Source organism: Schistocerca nitens, chromosome 1 (genome assembly GCF_023898315.1).
Source record: "Schistocerca nitens isolate TAMUIC-IGC-003100 chromosome 1, iqSchNite1.1, whole genome shotgun sequence".
In the NCBI taxonomy this organism is placed as follows: Eukaryota; Metazoa; Arthropoda; class Insecta; order Orthoptera; family Acrididae; genus Schistocerca; species Schistocerca nitens.
The window spans coordinates 268,451,109-268,456,691 of record NC_064614.1 but is presented as its reverse complement, the minus strand read 5'-3'; positions in this window follow the sequence as shown (position 1 = coordinate 268,456,691).

The following is a 5,583-nucleotide window of genomic DNA, read 5'->3' as shown; positions in this document are numbered from 1 at the left end:
AAAGGAAAAAACAAATGATACGACGCACCATGAAGCAATCGGACGGAAATCGGTAGATGTGATACACATGTACAGACAAGCAAATTATTACAATTTCAGAAAAAATACATGATTTATTCAAGGGAAAGAGCTTCAAAAAATCGAGCAAGTCAGTAACACGTTGGTGCACCTTTGGTCCTTACGCAAGCAGATGTTCGGCTTGGCATTGATTGATAGAAAGTGCCGACCGCGGTGGTCTAGCGGTTCTAGGCGCGCTGTCAGGAACCGCGCGACTGCTACCGTCGCAGGTTCGAATCCTGCCTCGAGCATGGATGTGTGTGATGTCCTTAGGTTAGTTAGGTTTAAGTAATTCTAAGTTATAGGGGACTGATGACCACAGATGTTAAGTCCCATAGTGCTCAGAACCATTTGAACTTGATAGAAAGTTTGGATGTCATCCTCAGGGATGTCGTGCCAAATTATGTTCAATTTGCGCCTTACGTCGTCTAAATCCCGAGCTGGTTGGAAGGCCCTGCCTATAATGCTCCAAACGTTCTCAATTGGGCTGACATTTGGCCACCGTACTGGCCAAGGTAGGGTTTGGCAAGAGAGAATACAAGCAACAGAAACTCACCGTGTTCAAGCGGGCTCTATCTTGCCGAACGCTAAGTCCAGGATGGCTTGCCATGAAAGGCAACAAAACGGTGCGTGAATATCGCCGACATACCACTGTGCTGTCATGGTGCCTCGGATGACAACCAAAGCGGACCTGCTATGAAATGAAATGGCATAGCGGACCACCAAACCTAGCTGTTGGGCCGTAAGGCGGGCGACAGTCAGATTGATATCTCATCGCTGCCCGAGGCGTCTCTTCTCTGATCATCGCTCAGTTCGAAGCGAGACTCGTTACTGCAGACAATATTCTTCAGTCAATGTGATTCCAGGCCGAAGATATGTCTGGAGATGCAAGGACAGCTGTGCGGTATCGACCTGACTGTCACCCGCCATATGGCGCGACAACCAGGACTGGTGGTCTGGGGTGCCATTTCATTTCACAGCAGGTCCGCTTTGGTTGTCATCCACTGGACACTTACAACAGAGCAGTGCCCCGACGATGTTCTATACGCCGTTTTGTTGCCATTCATGGCAAGCTATCCTGGACTTGCCTTTCAACAAGACAATGTAAGCCCAAATACGCTGAAAGTTTCTATCGCTTTTCTTTGTGCTCATGAAACCCTACTTTGGCTAGCAAGGTCCCCGGATCCCTCCACAATTGTGACCGTCTGGAACATTATGTGCAGCGCCGTTCAATTACCTGGGGATTTTGACGATCTAATGCACGAGTTGGACAGAATTTGGCACGATATTCCCCAAGAGGACAACCAACAACTCTATCACTAACCCCAAGCCAAATAACTGCTTGCTTAAGGGCCAGAGGGGGACCAACGCATTATACACTTGCTCAATTTGTTAAGCTCTTTCTCTTGAATAAATCGCCAAATTCTTCTGAAACAGTACCCAGTTGTTTGTCTGTACATATACATCACAAATACCAATTTCCATCCCGTTCGAATAATTCCTTCGCGGTGTGTCTTTTTTTGTCATAATGTGTACATTGGTTCATGAGTGTAAATTGGTTCTTATTACAAATTTAAGTTTGCTTTAAATGGAATTTTGTCTGGCCAGCCAATATACTAGCTTCATCTTTGTCTGGTACCATGTTAAGTTAAAGGAAAATCGAGGAATGTCAGTGTTCCCAGCAGCGATAAAATAAGGGTACTGTATGGCGGTACTACGAATGTGGTGCAGCTTGGCCCAAGTGCTGCAGGCAGTCGCTTCTGCAAATGTTGATTATTCTTCGTGTTTTACAGTCTCTGTTGACAAATGTTGTTTAAGTTGAAACATACCCTTAGAAAAAATTAAAATGACAGTGCTGGAAAACCTCTTACGTTATTTGATTTTCAAACAGCTGAGCAAAACTGAACGTACTCAGACATTTCTCTCTTTATTATTCTGATCATCACTAAACTGACACACAATATTTTTAGCGCAACGCAATGTTACTTTCAATAATCCCTACATAATTGTCACAATATTTCACGCGATAACACAGAAAAGGAAAATTTGAAGAGTAAAATAAAAAAAAATAAAAAATACACATTAACATAGCACTGAAAATAACATCTACTTAACTGGAATCGCGGCTGCGAAATACTTGGTGCAAATCTACATCTATGTCACAACTGTTTTACAGTACAACAATGAAAAACTACAACTACAAAGGAAATTCTCTCTACAATTATTCGCTAGCAATAAACAATAACTACATTAATTACTCAAACCACAAGAAAAAATCAGAAGATTCCAGTGAGGTATCTTCCGCGAAGGGTCGACATATGAAACGGCCCCTTAGAAAAATTATGAATGACTGTGCTGGTAAACTTTTACATTATTTGATTTTCAAACAGCTGAGCAAAACTGAACGTACACAGACATTTCTCTCTTTAGTTATTCTGTTCATCACTAAACTGACACACAATATTTTTAGCGCAACGCAATCTGACTTTCAATAATCCCTATAAAAAAATGGCCCTAACTAACAATAACCTATACCTTTCATGAATCACTTACCTCACAAAAATCTTCGTTACTCGAACTACTGCAATACAACGAGCGCCAATACTGCCAGCTAAATAAAAGATTCTGACTACTGAAGGCACGAACTACTGATAGGCATAGTTAGCGAATGAAGATTTTGATAGAGAACAAACAATGCATTTACCTTAATAATGTTCAAAACTCATCATATATATAAGGTGTTACAAAAAGGTACGGCCAAACTTTCAGGAAACATTCATCACACACAAAGAAAGAAAATATGTTATGTGGACATGTGTCCGGAAACGCTTACTTTCCATGTTAGAGCTCATTTTATTACTTCTCTTCAAATCACATTAATCGTGGAATGGAAACACACAGCAACAGAACGTACCAGCGTGACTTCAAACACTTTGTTACAGGAAATGTTCAAAATGTCCTCCGTTAGCGAGGATACATGCATCCACCCTCCGTCGCATGGAATCCCTGATGCGCTGATGCAGCCCTGGAGAATGGCGTATTGTATCACAGCCGTCCACAATACGAGCACGAAGAGTCTCTACATTTGGTACCGGGGTTGCGTAGACATGAGCTTTCAAATGCCCCCATAAATGAAAGTCAAGAGCGTTGAGGTCAGGAGAGCGTGGAGGCCATGGAATTGGTCCGCCTCTACCAATCCATCGGTCACCGAATCTGTTGTTGAGAACCGTACGAACACTTCGACTGAAATGTGCAGGAGCTCCATCGTGCATGAACCACATGTTGTGTCGTACTTGTAAAAGCACATGTTCTAGCAGCACAGGTAGAGTATCCCGTATGAAATCATGATAACGTGCTTCATTGAGCGTAGATGGAAGAACATGGGGCCCAATCAAGACATCACCAACAATGCCTGCCCAAACGTTCACAGAAAATCTGTGTTGATGACGTGATTGCACAATTGCGTGCGGATTCTCGTCAGCCCACACATGTTGATTGTCAAAATTTACAATTTGATCACGTGGGAATGAAGCTTCATCCGTAAAGAGAACATTTGCATTGAAATGAGGATTGACTCATTGTTGGATGAACCATTCGCAGAAGTGTACCCGTGGAGGCCAATCAGCTGCTGGTAGTGCCTGCACACGCTGTACATGGTACGGAAACAACTGGTTCTCCCGTAGCACTCTCCATACAGTGACGTGGTCAACGTTACCTTGTACAGCAGCAACTTCTCTGACGCTGACATTAGGGTTATCGTCAACTGCACGAAGAATTGCCTCGTCCATTGCAGGTGTCCTCGTCGTTCTAGGTCTTCCCCAGTCGCGAGTCATAGGCTGGAATGTTCCGTGCTCCGTAAGACGCCGATCAATTGCTTCGAACGTCTTCCTGTCGGGACACCTTCGTTCTGGAAATCTGTCTCGATACAAACGTACCGCGCCACGGCTATTGCACCGTGCTAATCCATACATCAAATGGGCACCTGCCAACTCCGCATTTGTAAACATTGCACTGACTGCAAAACCACGTTCGTGATGAACACTAACCTGTTGATGCTACGTACTGATGTGCTCGATGCTAGTACTGTAGAGCAATGAGTCGCATGTCAACTCAAGCACCGAAGTCAACGTTACCTTCCTTCAATTGGGCCAACTGGCGGTGAATCGTGGATGTACAGTACATACTGAAGAAACTAAAATGAGCTCTAACATGGAAATTAAGCGTTTCCGGACACATGCCCACATAACATCTTTTCTTTATTTGTTTGTGAGGAATGTTTCCTGAAAGTTTGGCCGTACCTTTTTGTAGCACCATATATATATATATATATATATATATATATATATATATATATATATATATATATATAAATTCATGACCTCCGTCTTTACAAATTTCCTTTTTCTGGCGGACACACGTCCAGATGGTCCGCTTATAGAAACCTCTCAAAACTCGGGCATTTCTCTGTCCACATCCACCACTGCTGGCGGCTCACCTCCAACTGCTACGTGCTGTTCACGTCAACTGCGCAACACTATAATATCGAATATTACAACAATGAGTTCAACCAGCCACAGACTGCACACAGCACAGTCAATGATTTTCATACAGAGCGCTACGTGACGTTACCAACATAAAAACCTAAACAGCCTACTTACAAAGTGAATGGAATACTAGACAAATTTGAGACCACTTTATTGCCTAATATATAAAATTACACTTAACAATTTTGTTCTCAACGAGAGCCAAAGCAAATATTTCCGTTGTCACTGAAAGTCGCAATGTACACCGAACGATCAGCCGTCATTAGGCTGTTCTACAGCCACCTCAGCTTCTACCGCCCAAACGGCTAATACAATGGCGACACCATCCGCGACAAAGGGCACAACGACCATGGACAATGTAGTGATGCCTTTATGCTCACGGATGGTAGGTGGCCTGGCATCACCAACTAGACTAGGGATAACATACCTACAGGCACTATACCAACAGCGACAATGAAATAACAGAACTGAAAATATCTTTAAAAAAACCACAGAAAAGGCAGTCTTTATTTTGGTCGACTTTGCCTACATATCAGGCAGAAGTGGAAATATCTTTCGAAGATGCAAAGAAATCGTGAATTACCAACAATTATAGGAACGTGATGATATGGTATAGTAATTTTCAGACAACTTTCAGATGATTAGATTAGCTTAGATATACTTTCTGTTCCGTAGATCTATAACGAGGAGATTCTTAAAGATAGAGAACATATTGTAAAACGAGAATAAGTAATACACAAACGTATTTAAAAGAAAATATCTACAGTGTACTAATGTTGCTTCCCAAAATCCTAAGTTAAATGACGCTTTCGTTGAATTGATGATAATACTTCTTCAATGTCGGAAAATGCAGAAGGTATCCGAAATGTTTAGTGACAATGTCTGATTTTCTGGTGGCTGTAAATGACTAAATTAACTTGCTCTTCTTACAGTCTTGGTGACCACAACTGTGGATGGAGGGATCCTCGCAGCGATCAGGAAA